The sequence below is a fragment of the Hermetia illucens genome, chromosome 3 (assembly GCF_905115235.1).
Source record: "Hermetia illucens chromosome 3, iHerIll2.2.curated.20191125, whole genome shotgun sequence".
Taxonomy (NCBI): Eukaryota; Metazoa; Arthropoda; class Insecta; order Diptera; family Stratiomyidae; genus Hermetia; species Hermetia illucens.
In genome coordinates this window covers 179,627,089-179,640,457 of record NC_051851.1, presented here as the reverse complement: position 1 = coordinate 179,640,457, position 13,369 = coordinate 179,627,089, and the positions used below count along the sequence as shown (strand labels likewise).

The 13,369-nt window shown below is 41.4% G+C and overlaps 1 protein-coding gene across 14 annotated transcripts in view; it reads left to right on the top strand.

The window, feature by feature from the left end:
• The window catches only part of LOC119652655 (tyrosine-protein phosphatase Lar), a 994,202-nt gene that overhangs the window by 86,999 nt on the left and 893,834 nt on the right, over positions 1-13,369 (top strand). The window contains exon 2 of one of the 14 annotated variants that reach the window (XM_038056910.1): positions 4,793-4,835. The exons of the other annotated variants lie outside the window; for them this stretch is intronic. The gene's annotated coding sequence lies outside the window, so the exon portion shown is untranslated. The remainder of the gene's footprint in view (positions 1-4,792; positions 4,836-13,369) is intronic. 14 annotated transcript variants of the gene reach the window in all.

Here is a 13,369-nt window from a genome sequence, read left to right as displayed (position 1 = left end):
TGTTCTGGGCGTATGGGGCTATCCGGCCTAGCAAGATAGTGGAGAATATCTTATAGATGGTACTCAGCAACGTGATACCTCTATAATTGCTGCACTGTGTGATATCTCCCTTTTTATGTATGAGACAGATTATGCCTCGCTGCCAATCGTCAGGCATTGATTCGCTGTCCCATACCTTGAGCACAAGTTGATGAACCACTTGGTGTAACTGGTCGCCTCCATATTTAACCAATTCGGCTGTAATTCCATCGGCTCCTGGCGACTTATGATTTTTTAGCCGATGAATTGCACGGACTGTTTCTCCTAAACTTGGTGGTGGCAGTATTTGTCCGTCGTCTTCAGTTGGCGGGACCTCCAACTCGCCGATGTTCTGGTTGTTCAGTAGCTCATCAAAGTACTCAACCCATCGCTCTAATATGCCCATTCTGTCGGAAATCAGATTTCCCTCTTTGTCTCGGCAGGATGAGCATCGAGGTGTATAAGGCTTCATCCTGCTGACTTGTTGGTAAAACTTCCGCGCCTGGTGCGGTTGCTCCCTGTACTTTTCTAGTTCACAGACTTGTTGGTTCTCCCAGGCTTCCTTTTTCCGTCTGTGAAGTCGCTTCTCCGCTCGACGGAGTTCATGATAAGTCTCTGCGCGTGCCCGCGTTCTTTGAGAATGCAACATTACTCGGTATGCGGCATTCTTCCGTTCCGTTGCTAGCTTACATTCATCGTCAAACCAGCCGTTCCGACTCCTTTTGCGGCTGGGGCCAAGTATATTTGTGGCCGTATCCATGATAACGTTCTTCAGGTGGTTGTGAAGATCATTAGTTGATGCTTCATCTCCAGGTCCTCTATTGACTGCGGTTATTGCGGCATCCATTTCCCTCTTATAGGTGTCGCGGAGGGTTGTGTTGTGGATGGCTTCAGTGTTCACTCTCACCTGATTGTCAGAGGGGATTCTAGGTGGTATTGTTATTCGAGCTCGGAGCACCATGCCAACGAGATAGTGATCCGAGTCTATATTGGCCCCCCTATATGTTCTGACATTCATCAAGGCTGAGAGGTGGCGGCGTTCGATCAACACGTGGTCAATTTGGTTGAAAGTGGTCCCGTCTGGAGAGGCCCACGTATGTTTGTGGACCGCTTTCCGCGCAAACCAGGTACTTCCAACAACCATTTCGTGTGACCCTGCTAATTGAATAGTCCGCAGTCCGTTATCATTTGTTTTTTCGTGTAAGCTATGGGAGCCAACGTATCGCCTGAATACGGGCTCCTTCCCTACTTGGCTGTTAAAATCCCCAAGTATGATTTTGATATCATATCTGGGACAGGCTTCGAGGGCTCTTTCTACTGCCTCGTAGAAGGTATCCTTCTCCGACTCTGCAGTCTCCTCTGTAGGGGCGTGAACGTTTATGAGGCTTATATTTCTAAACTTGCCTCGCAAGCGCAGAGTGCATAGCCGTTCGCTTATACTTTCAAAGCCGATAATAGTAGGCTTCATTTTTTGGCTGACTGAGAAACCTACTCCGAGCACATGGTTTACTGGATGGCCGCTATAATATATGGTGTAGTGGCTCTTCTCCAGGAAACCGGTCCTTGTCCATCGCATCTCTTGCAACGCGGTTACATCAGCCCTATATTGGGACAGGGTATCGGCTAGCTGCTTATCAGCTTCATCTCTGTACAGGGAGCGCACGTTCCATGAGAAAATGCGCAAATCGTTGTTCCTTTGTCGTTGCCGGGTCCGTCGTTTTAACATCCGTCCTATCCGAGGCTCCTGTTGTGGCTTCGTAACAGGTTGTTTTCCGTGTAGGGTTGTCAGCCCTACCCAACCCCCAACCTGGAGGACCAGTTGGTACAATTTGTCCCGTTTTTAGGCGCGGGAGACTCGCCTTCATCCTTCTCCGTCTGCAGCTTTTCGTCAAGAAAGAGCTCCCAGCGGTCACCACGTGGAGGTGGAGATAGGGTTTGGTAGTAGAGCTGTTGGTGTTGGTTCAGCAGGCATTTCCCAGGTTTTATGCTCCATCGTGGGTACCAATCCACGTTTCGCCCCGGGACCTATACTACCCTTTGACCACCAGATCGGTTGTCTGCCATCAGAAGAAGGAGATTTTATTACACGGGTGCTTCAAGTGCCCCTGCTTAAGGACTTCGCGAGTGCATGCACCAGCGGCATAGATCGATCTGATCGACGCAGAAGATGTGGAGAGAAATGCCATATTGCCAAGGAATGCAATAGGGCCCCCAGTGCCTATTGATCGGAGGGAAGGAAGAACGGGGTAACAGGTATATTGTCGGAGGTGGTAAGTGCATGGAGTTTGGGAAGGCGTTAACTGCAATGCAAAAGTGACGTTAACACAAATAAACCTCAAACACCAGAGGGTCGCGTGGGTGACAGTAAGCGATCCGTACGTGTATAGCTGCTACGTCCCACCGAGTCTCACTTTGTCTGAATTTAAACACATGTTGGACAACCTTGTTCTTGACGCAAGGAGAGGAAACCAAATGGCGATTGCCGGTGACTTCAACGCTAGGTTTCTCAGGTTGGGAAGCAAGGAGAGCAAGGCAGGGGCTTGAGGGGCCGAAGTTTTTTAGAGGCTTTTGCCCAGCTGGTGGATACAGGTTTGGCAAGCGACGGTGATGCAGGAATCTTTCACACGGGGGGTCGTTTTCGATCGCAGTGTTGACCTACGTTAGGAAGGAATACACCCTAAGAGAGGCAAACTAATAGTGGAATGGGGAATTAGCCACTTGAGTAGCTCAGAGGTAGTATCGATCAGGTGCAACAAGAGCGCGCCTATAGAAGCTCGCGAAACCCCAAGTTCGCTATCCAACGAAGCAGGAGGGAATGTTCTGAGGAGTTCTGTTCGACTGTCGACGTAAACCTTTGAGTCTTATGGAATCGTGACTACGTCCCTTAAGGGTGCATGTGCGAGGGGATGCGGCATAGAAGCGGCAGATGTGCTACGTCCTCCCGTTGGTAAATCTCCAAGTGAGCCATCTTTCTACAGACCTCTATGCCTTTTGGATAATTTAGGGGAAATACTAGAGCGAGTAATCTACTATAGATTACTCTTGTTTGTTGAGAACCAAGTAAGCCTTTCAGAACGGGGGTATTGGTTCCGTAAATCTAGATCAACCATTAATGCCATCAAATTGGTTAATGGTTTGGCCACAATTAACCAGTAAATATAGGGTGGGGGTGACCCTGGACGTGTGAAATGCATTTAATTGAAACTTAATACTGGCAAAGATTGGTATTCAGTGAGGTTAATTGTTGGTTAGAGAGTTCTAGTCCCACGCTTATAGAGGAAAAAACGGAAGAAGGCCTCATCACCAAGCGCAATAGAAAAACAAGTTGCTTATAACTAAACTGGTAAGCTTAATCTTGCGCAACGCAGTAGGCAGGCAGGCACATTTCATGCTAACAAATTGAGTGCAGTATATAGAAGAACAGCCCTAAGGGTGTGCTCTACTTTAAGGATTGTCCTAGAGGATGCTGTGTTCGTCAATTTGAAATGATGAATATATATAACGCTAGGTATATTTCCTCTATATGGCACACGAAAACTGCTGAAAAGGAGAGATCTGTATATGTATAGCAAAAGCGTTGGGAATGCTCGGGAAAGCCTCGGAGCACATTGAACAGTGGTAGAAGAAACGGCACGGTGTGATTAATTATAGCCTTAGTCTGTGTCTCACGGGCCACTGAGGATATCGCCAGTACATGTACAGATTGAGGTGAGGTATCCACATGATTGCTGAAACAGCCGAGGTCCACCAATTCGATATCCCTAAAAGCTGTCTAGCGTCCTGACCTACGCCATCGCTCCATCTTAGGCAGGGTCTGCCTCGTCTTCTTTTTCTACCATAGATATTGTTCTTATAGATTTTCGGGGCTGGATCATCCTCATCTATACGGATTAAGTGACCCGCCTACCGTAACCTATTGAGCTGGATTTTATCCACAACGGAACGGTCATGTTATCGCTCATAGATTTCGTCATTATGTAGGCTACGGAATCGTCCATTCTTATGTCGGGGGTCAAAAATTCTTCAGAGGATTTTTCTCTCGAACGCGGCCAAGAGTTTGCAATTCTTCTTGCTAAGAACCCAAGTTTCCGAGAAATACATGAGGACTGGCAATATCATTGTCTTGTACAGTAAGAGCTCTGACCCTATGGTGAGACGTTTCGAATGGAACAGTCTTTGTAAGCTGAAATAGGCTCTGTTGACTGACAACAACTGTGCGCGGATTTCATCATCGTAACTGTTATCGGTTGTGATTTTCGACCCTAGATAAGAGAAATTATCAACGGTCTCAAAGTTGTATTCGCCTATCTTTATTCTTCCCGTTTGACCAGTGTGGTTCGATGTTGTTGGTTGGCTGGTTTTTAGTGCTGACGTTGCCACCATATATTTTGTCTTGCCTTTATTGATGTGCAGCCCAAGATCTGGCGCCGCCTACTCGATCTGGATGAAGGCAGTTTGTACGTCTCGGCTGGTTCTTCCCATGATGTCGATATAGTCAGCATAGGCCAGTAGTTGGGTGGACTTAAAGAGGATCGTACTTCTTGCATTTACCTCTGCATCATGGATCACTTTCTCGAGGGCCATCAATTTCGTCGGAATACCGAATACTCTCGTGGCCGTGTACAGTTTTACCCTGGCTAAGTCGATGAATAGATGCAACTGTTATCCATATTCCAACAGTTGATAAGATTACAAATTACATAGTCTCAATTCTACTAAAATTTTAATGATAACTTTAGTTAAAAAAAATTTAAATCGATATTTTCAATTTCAGGTAAGCTCCCGGATTCTGGTCGGCATTCCTGATAAGGATTTGGGTAATTTTGTATATATAAGTTTCTGTAAATATCTCCTTGATGGAACAGCCTTCGTGGAGCAATCCTTTGTCAGTGCTCTACAAAAAACAAACAAAAGTAAATCGTGACCGCAATTAGGATATGAATTCATAGTACTATGGTACATCCAAAATTTGATGCTCAATCAATTCGACCACTATATCAAGTTTCTGCAGTATCCTGTTCACTTCTTTGTGGCACATAAGACGTTCAGTCTTCTTTTTTAGGGTCACTTTTTTTGAAATTTTAATTTTCAGTGATAGTCCAATTCAGGTTGAGTTTCATGGCAGGGTTGCTCGGTGCAAGTGGTAGATAAGCCTAAGAAGCTGGACAAGCACAAAGCCAAACGCACATATTCATGACTACCAAAAAGAATGAAATCGAGGGGCTGTCAATCAACTATTATAATTCCGTCAAGTCCGCTCTATGTCGTTATGCTTCGAAAGTATTTTGTGGAGGAATTATCGTAGTGTACATTGCAATTTTTGTATGATCTGGGATGGAAGCGGGCCCCAAGAGATTACTTGGAATTGATTATTATCCACCATGACGAAAAAGTGTGATCTACTAAAACCCTATCACCTTTCTGGTCGCACTGATAACGTTACAATTTTCTCCATAAATTATCTTAATTTCTGACTATCATCTTTTCGACGGCTACTTTGGCAGAAACGACAAAGTAACAAAGTAGTAGAGTATGGGGCATACACAGAGTCAGACTGCGCTTCAAGTTTATTATCACTACACTTAACACTGTGCAAGTGATACACTTTAGCAGCGAAACAAACTCATTCCAGAACCATAGACACCCATGACGATTGGAATCCGAACACAGAGCAGGGTGACTATAGGGCTGGCGTTCTACTCCCTCAACCATCGCGCCATCCTTTTGAGATTAATAATAATAATCGTTTGCGCGACAATTCAATTGGATCAGGGCTTTCAAGTGTGTTAGAACGCTTCATTCAAGACTATAAGGGTACACTACAGGAGTACACTATCTTGAAGGAGGCAATGTGGGCAGCATTGCTTTCGCCCGTGATTTGACTCAGGTATTCATTTATACCTGAGTCGACTGGTATCTAACGTCAAGTCGTCATACAAATCCCACTACCATCAGTGCGCCGCCTCTCCTTTTTAGAAGGCCCCTTTTGTCAGGCAAGGGACGTCTTAAATTAAAGGAATGAAATCCCAAAACTTGTCATTAGGTGGTTCAGAACCCGGATGCTGAAAATGACCCTTCTTCGATCTATAAGTCGTTCCACAGCTTGCTTGACATTGTAATTTCCCGCAACCTCTAATCAGATTCAGATTATCCTATCGTATGATTTGGGGCCACTTGTGGTGGAGCCCAGGCGGCAGCTGCGTGTGACAGGACGGCGGAAGGCTTCAAATCAATGGGTTTTATGGTCCTGGCGTCTGATGCTGCGTTCATGCATTAGGGGTCTGTGCAATGGTTGGTCCCGATGGGACGCAAGTCTCACGTTTTTCCTTGGCTGTCAGTTCGGTTTTGGCGGCTAGACTTTTTGCCGGATGGGTGAGGAGAAGGTTGCTATCGTTACGGACCCTTTCTATACTTCAAAATTACTTAAACAAATTACGCCATTGCAGCACCTAGTTGGCAAAATACAAAAATATATGCCCTTACTTCTGCTCCCCTTTTTAAGTTGTATGGTGCTCCCCATTACATGAATTCGCCGATATAGAAGCCCGTAAAACTCTTAGTTCTAGTCTCCCAAGTTTGGTCGAACAAAGAATCAAACTTAATAAATTTGTGTTTTTTGCTGCTTTTGGGCATAAACGATAGTTTGTTTGTGTCTGGCAACATAGGTTAAGTGCTTGCCGTCAGTCCAGTTGGTAGGTGGTGGGTGGTATCAAGTCCTCTTTGGACTCTTAACCTACCGGGTCCCAGGGGACAAACAAAAAACAACAACAATAGCAACGTGATTTGAACCGGGAACTTCCGTACGAAAACCCAATGCTATGATTGCTCGGCCATTTATTATCGGATTTTCTTGATTTTTTCTTGTCTTATTCGAAAAACCTGCCTTTCCGAATGGTCGCAAACATCTTCTAAGACTTTGAACGCATTTATCTCGGAACCCAACTGGGCCGATATAGAGAACATTTTTTCCCAAATTATGATCGTTATTATGGCCTGTAGTAAAATGTCCGAAATTTGCTGACACTAAGTTCGTTTTTCGATATTTTACTTAACAAAAATGAGGGTGGTTTCGAAATTTTATTTTTATTTTTTTATTTTTATTTCATTCTTTGGTTTTTTTCATAAAAAAACTCAATTTAACATGTTGTTTCATCTCCCAGAAATCACAAACTTAAAAACTCTTTTTTCCAAACTATGCCCTCTCCAACTTGCCTGTCCGTTGCTTTTCCCAATCTCCAGCTGCTCTTTCTTAAGCCACTTCTCATGCACAAATCGCTTTTTCCATTCCTATGTTGCGCTTAAGCTTCCTAAGTTAACGGTTTTTCGCTATGTAAACTATATGTTATTATTGCGGTCTTCAATTATGATACAACATTTTCAATTGACAAATTTGGTAATTAGTCGTATTTGTTTTTTTACGATCAAAAGGGTTCCACTTAAAAAAGATGGGTTGCTGGCGGGAAGCACATCTCCATTTTAGGTAATCTAAAGCCAAAAATTCAAACGTTTTCCTTTTCTGTATACTTGCCTCTGTCGTCCGAACGACGATTATGACTTTATTTTACTAAATATTAAAATTATGGTGTTGTAAAGAAAAATCTTCAAAAATCGGCTTAATTTTTCGCTGAAAATCCAGAATAAAAATAAGGAATTATTAACTAAAATAGATAATCGTGACTTAGATCAGAACTTTTGATATGTAAATAACGTGTAAAAATTTCAACTGAATCGGTTGAAAAGAATTTTAGTTGGATTTGCTATTAGTGGACAAGATGTGGTTTTGATAAAAATGCGTTTAAAGTTTTCGTTTTGTGCATCTTAGTGAGTTTAAAAACAAGAGAAAACTTAATCCTTACTAGGTTAGATAGAGTTGAGTTTTGGTGTAGTTAAATCGATGTCACAATTTTCAGTGAAAGTATACTAAAATTTTAAGGGGGTCATCCCGTGTGAAGGCCGTTTTTTTGCCTTTTTTTGAAAAATTATTGTGGAGGACTGGATAAAGATAGAAACGAGAACGTGACCATATGTTTATTGATATCTCTAGTATATGTGGTAAATTTTTCAGCTTAATATCGTAACTAGTTTTCGGAGTACGTGTCAATTTATGCACCCATCTCCAAAAAAAGGTGTTTTTCTGCTGCCACGCTGGAGGGCGCTGTGTTCATCTGAGGAAAAAAAACTAAACGGTATTATAATGTGGACAATATTCTACGGTCCGCAAACTAGGATAATTAGAAAATATTAAAAGGTAAATTTTTGGTAGGCTTTTAAACTTAATTTTTTGGATTTTGGTGTTTTTTTACGGCTTTTTTTATGAATAAAAAAAAACCACCCATCCGATTGCAATTATCCTAGTTTGCGGACCGTAGAAATATGTATTAAAGAAGTCGTGAAAATTTCAAAGAATTTGGTTGGATAGATTTTGAGCTATGGTGGCAGCCGATTTTCAAGATGCAGTTTCGAGAAAAACGCATTTGAAAATTTAAATGTGATTATCAACAGTAAAATTTTAGCTCACCATTAATTTGCTATACCTGGTCTATAGAGAGCACTCTCCGTTTCTTCAAAAAAGTCTTGTAAGGCCGACTGTTGCTCTCTGGTGTCAATTGTGTCTCTTTTAGCGAGGTCAGTCGATCGTCGTTCGGACCGCCAAATTCGCGCTTCATTACGGCGGTCGGCATAAACCTGACATATGTGACCAACTTGACATCCCATTGTCACTAGGATTTTGAGAATACCATTGAATCCTTCATTGAAAATAATTAGAGCCGGAAAAGTGGCTATTTCTACGACCTTGGCCTCAGAATGAAGGTGCTTTGGAGCGAAAGTCCAGATCAATGCATTTAACGACTCATTGTTATTCTGGGTCTCTGCTCCTAAACATCTGTTCAAGAGATCATCTCGTGACAAATCTTCGTAGATTGGTTTGATGACTGTTTGAACTTTTTCAGTCAAAGGTGCCTACTCGTGGTGGAAACTATCCAGTTCTCCTTTAGCTTTGCGCCATTTGCACCAACTGTCCTCGCCTGCTGGACAATTTTGATGCTGAGGATTTTCGTCTGTAGAACATTTATGGAAAAAAGTTGCCCAAATTTCTTGCTTCATTCCTTCTATCGAATTTGCGTGTCGACGAATAGCTAGCCCAAAAAATGTAGTGAGGTCGTTAATAACCTTATCAGTAAGTTTTCCAGCCCCTTTTCCACCAATGCCTTTGTGATTCTTCTTTGGATTTCTAAGCCGCGTTCCGATTCTTTTCTCGACATGTCCTACGCATTCCTTTTTTACTACTACGTATATTTTATTATTTGCAGAAATTTACAGAAATACCGGAGAAAACTCCAGCAAAATCCAATATACAATACACAAAACTTGTCGCAATTGGAACATCCATGTTCATGCTTCCTAAAAGTTTCTTTGCTGATGTTGATGCGAAGTCCTTTTTCTTCTCTGATAAGTATCGATTCCCATGAAATACTCGTTTTTTAGTGCGAGCATGACGTTGAACCTTAAAGCGATCTCCCTTCGTACGATCCATTTAAAAAAATCACTGAACACACAAACAGCACAATACTTACAACAAAATATAACTGAGTATAGCCTGAAAGCCTTTCAGTGCTCACTCTAGACTGGATTATTCTTTTTATTCCACACAGCAAATAAGTTTAGAAAATTGATTGGTTTTCCATCTTTTTATATTTATACTTGCGTTCGAATTTATAAAGCTCAGGTAAAAAACTAACAGGTAAAAAAAGATTCGATGCTCTTTCTCATCGAGTACGCTAGCCCCGGCTGCAAACACCTTACCTGTTTAACCCTGTAATTTCAGAAGGACTCGGAATATCGGAAAATCCCTTTGCCCACATATATATAGATACAATTCATGCAAAAAAAAAAATCGATTTCTCCAACCCGGCACACGGGATGATCCCCTTAACTAATTTTTTGTACTCCTAGTGTACCGTTACGGTCTTGAATGAAGTGCTCTAACACACTTCAAGGCCCTGATCCAACACGGATTGTTGCGCCAACGATTATTATTATTATTATAAATTAAATATCTGGAATAAAACATTTTTTTTTTATTTTCACTTGTTGTGATTCAAGCAAAATTTCGTGGATATATGGGAACTATGGAATCCCACGCATATAGTGAGTGACATAGTACACGGTAAATTCATGGTACAGTTTGAAGAGAGAGTCCCCATACATGAAAAGTCACTCATGTGGGGTATCAATGGAAGGGTCCCCATCAGTACTGTCCGGAAATGTGACTTAGTTTTTAAGTAAATTGTAAAATGCACGAGTAGGGGGTGAGAATGTTCACACTTAAAGTGAGACAGGACTCATTTTCGGAAACTATCCAACTTAAAAGTCTCAGAAAATTCAGGGCGATGTGTGCGATTCCAATAAACTGACTAATAGTATATTACCAACTTTTTAAAGTTGACTAAAAACCCTTCTTATATTCATCGTAGCAGTACCAGATTGCACCAGCCTAGAGGACTGTGTTGGGGATAACGCTTCCAAGTTTCGTGGAAATCCGACTATTAGTATCAAAGTTATAGCAGCACAAACTTATCCACTTCGCGCGAACTTACTGCATCTTAAGCCACGCAAATAAGATGCTGACAGCATAATTAGCGAGAATAATTGACATTCGAGTGAAGACTCTACTCCTCCCCAGCCCTTTTTCGAGGTAACACAAAACCTTATTGAAATCGATTCAATGTATCTTCTGGCTGTCCGTCTCACTCGATTTACTCGAAAACGAATGAACTAATTGATGAAATTTGATGAGAAGGTGTGGTCTGTGAACCCCTTTACATATAGGCGCCATTTTTGGGGGGCCTGTCCCACACATGTGAAAGGCGGGTGTACCTTTTTTTTTTCTACAGAATACGGTCATGTGGGGTATCGAACGAAAGGGCTCGGTTAGTACTTTTCGGAAATTATCTTGTTTCTGATAGTAGGTGAAACATCGGAAGTATAAAATTTAGCATTGGTGTAAGGGATAATCTTGAGAAGTTGACATCATGTTGACTATTATCAATACAGTGCTCTTCAGATCAATTTTTTTGTGTATATCGCTTTTTAAAAAATAGATCGTAATTGTACACACGGAACTGTCATCGTTGTTTTCATAGAAAAATACAAAAACTTTTATACTTGAATCGTCTAGCTTGCGGTTTCCCAACTTGTTGTTTATTAACTATAACAATTGGTTTTGCTGATAGCCTTTTTACCTTTCTTTTCATTTCATTTCATTTTCATTTTTTTTTCATTACTAAAGCAGCAACTTTTTCAAGAACTTTTTTATAGCCGTTGCTCCTAAATTACTCTTATTCCTCTATTGTTATTGCTTAAGTGTTACATGGCTGTTTTTTCACTATGTTTCTTTGCACATACATGCAGATGATATCCTGCTAACCACATCCAACAAATAACTTATCTCTATTCCACCTACATTCCCTTATCTGGTTGTCTGTTGGATAAATTTTTGAAACCGAATGGTACGAAACTCTACAAATCTCTCTAACTAACCACAAGTCCATCACCATCATTACCATTGCTGTCACCACACCACATCTCAGTCACCAACGTCATCGTTGTCTTTTGTCGTACTATCATCACCCAAGCTGACTATGATGATGCTGAGAGCATATTTGTCGTCTCTGGCGTTGGAGAGCGCAAGGTCTCACTCCTGAAGGATTCCAGTTATCGTAGACGTTGATGTCGTTGTTCTAAGCGACATTGGGATTGCTCTAACAATGGTAAATTTATGCGGATTTCTTGGTATATGTTAGCCCCGTACAGTGTGAAGGGATTGTACTTTGTTATCATAGAACCAGAATAGCCAGAGATAAAGCGGGTTGGTATCTCATTCCAGATTAAAGAGAAATAATGAAAGTGCGGTCTAGTTTCAACTTGAAGGATATATTTCATAGGTTTTCAGATGGTGGATTTGATGTTTTCGAAAGAGAAAGCCGACGCGAACTCAGGATAAAAATTGCTTTCATATTAAACATCTACGTATATGTTGGAATGATAACTATCCACTGCCGGATGTTATTCTGAATTGAGGTTATTTGAAGGTGTAAATGAAAGTACAGTTTATGGTTTCAGTACGTGTCCGATGGTCTTAGTCGTTAGTTATAGTCTTCTATAAGCTTTCCGCATATTAGGAGGATTGCAACAATCCTTGAATTGTTTTTTTGCTTCAGCTCTCATGAGGTAATGTGGCTTAAAGTTTAGTCTTTAAGCTACCCAAGATCTACTATCATAGTCAAAGTTAGTTAGAGCCCACCCGTTGTATTCTGAACATATCCACTATCTTTCCAGCTAGAAGGAAGTCCATAAATCGCTTCCATTTTTCCACTCGCGTTCGTTGTTGCTGCTTTCCATCTCTTAGCTAAAGCCCTCAAGCTCAACTCCCCTTCATTCGACCCACTTTATTACTACATCACTGTACTACTTCTTCGCTTCAATCGACTCATGTGAATTATGTAGTGAAATCGATAGTGTGATAAATGATATCTTCGTCCCCCGACCCGAAGCTCTATTCATGCTTTCGGCTAGCAACGCAGTCGGCAGATATAAGATTGGTGTACCTAAGATACAAAACTAGCAAGAAACCATTTTCCATACTGAACAACACAATGCTACATTGTATATTGGAAATGTAGCGATGGTGAGCTCGGGATACCAAACAAAACGTACAACCAGATAAAATGACAATGATAAACTGTCGAATGTGTCGAAACGCACAATCGAAAAAAAATAGTATCTAATTTAAATGAAAGTACCCACTATTGGCCGGCAAGTGGTATTGCTAGCATTGGAGGATGCTTTGCAGCTATTTGATGTGGCGGTGGTGAGTTCAATTTGTTTTCGTAAACGATTTCATCAGCATTGTCCTGAAGAAAAGGGTCGAGAACGCCTTGAAATGGGGTAATAGCGTTTTCAGTGTTGAAAATATTGATGACGGTGGGATGGTTTAGTGTAACCGATGAGCTGGATAAATTGTGATGCGAAATGGTCGATAATATGTCAATTTTATATATTTCTTCATTTTTTATTTGGACTAAGGTTCGGTTAATAAAGAGGCTATGAAGATTGCCTATTTGAAGTTTATTTTGCGACGTTCCTTATTTGAGAAGGATTTTCATATTATAGTAATTGGTGAACTCCTCCTTCGCCTAAGAACGTGTTGAAGTAGCCCATACCGCAAATATATTGACGTTATAAGGACTTTTTGCTATATTATATTCGGGCTCCTGAAAGGAAAATTGGAGACTGCAATTTTTTGAGGCGACCAGGAACATTAACAGCGCACTTGGAGCTCATACGGTAA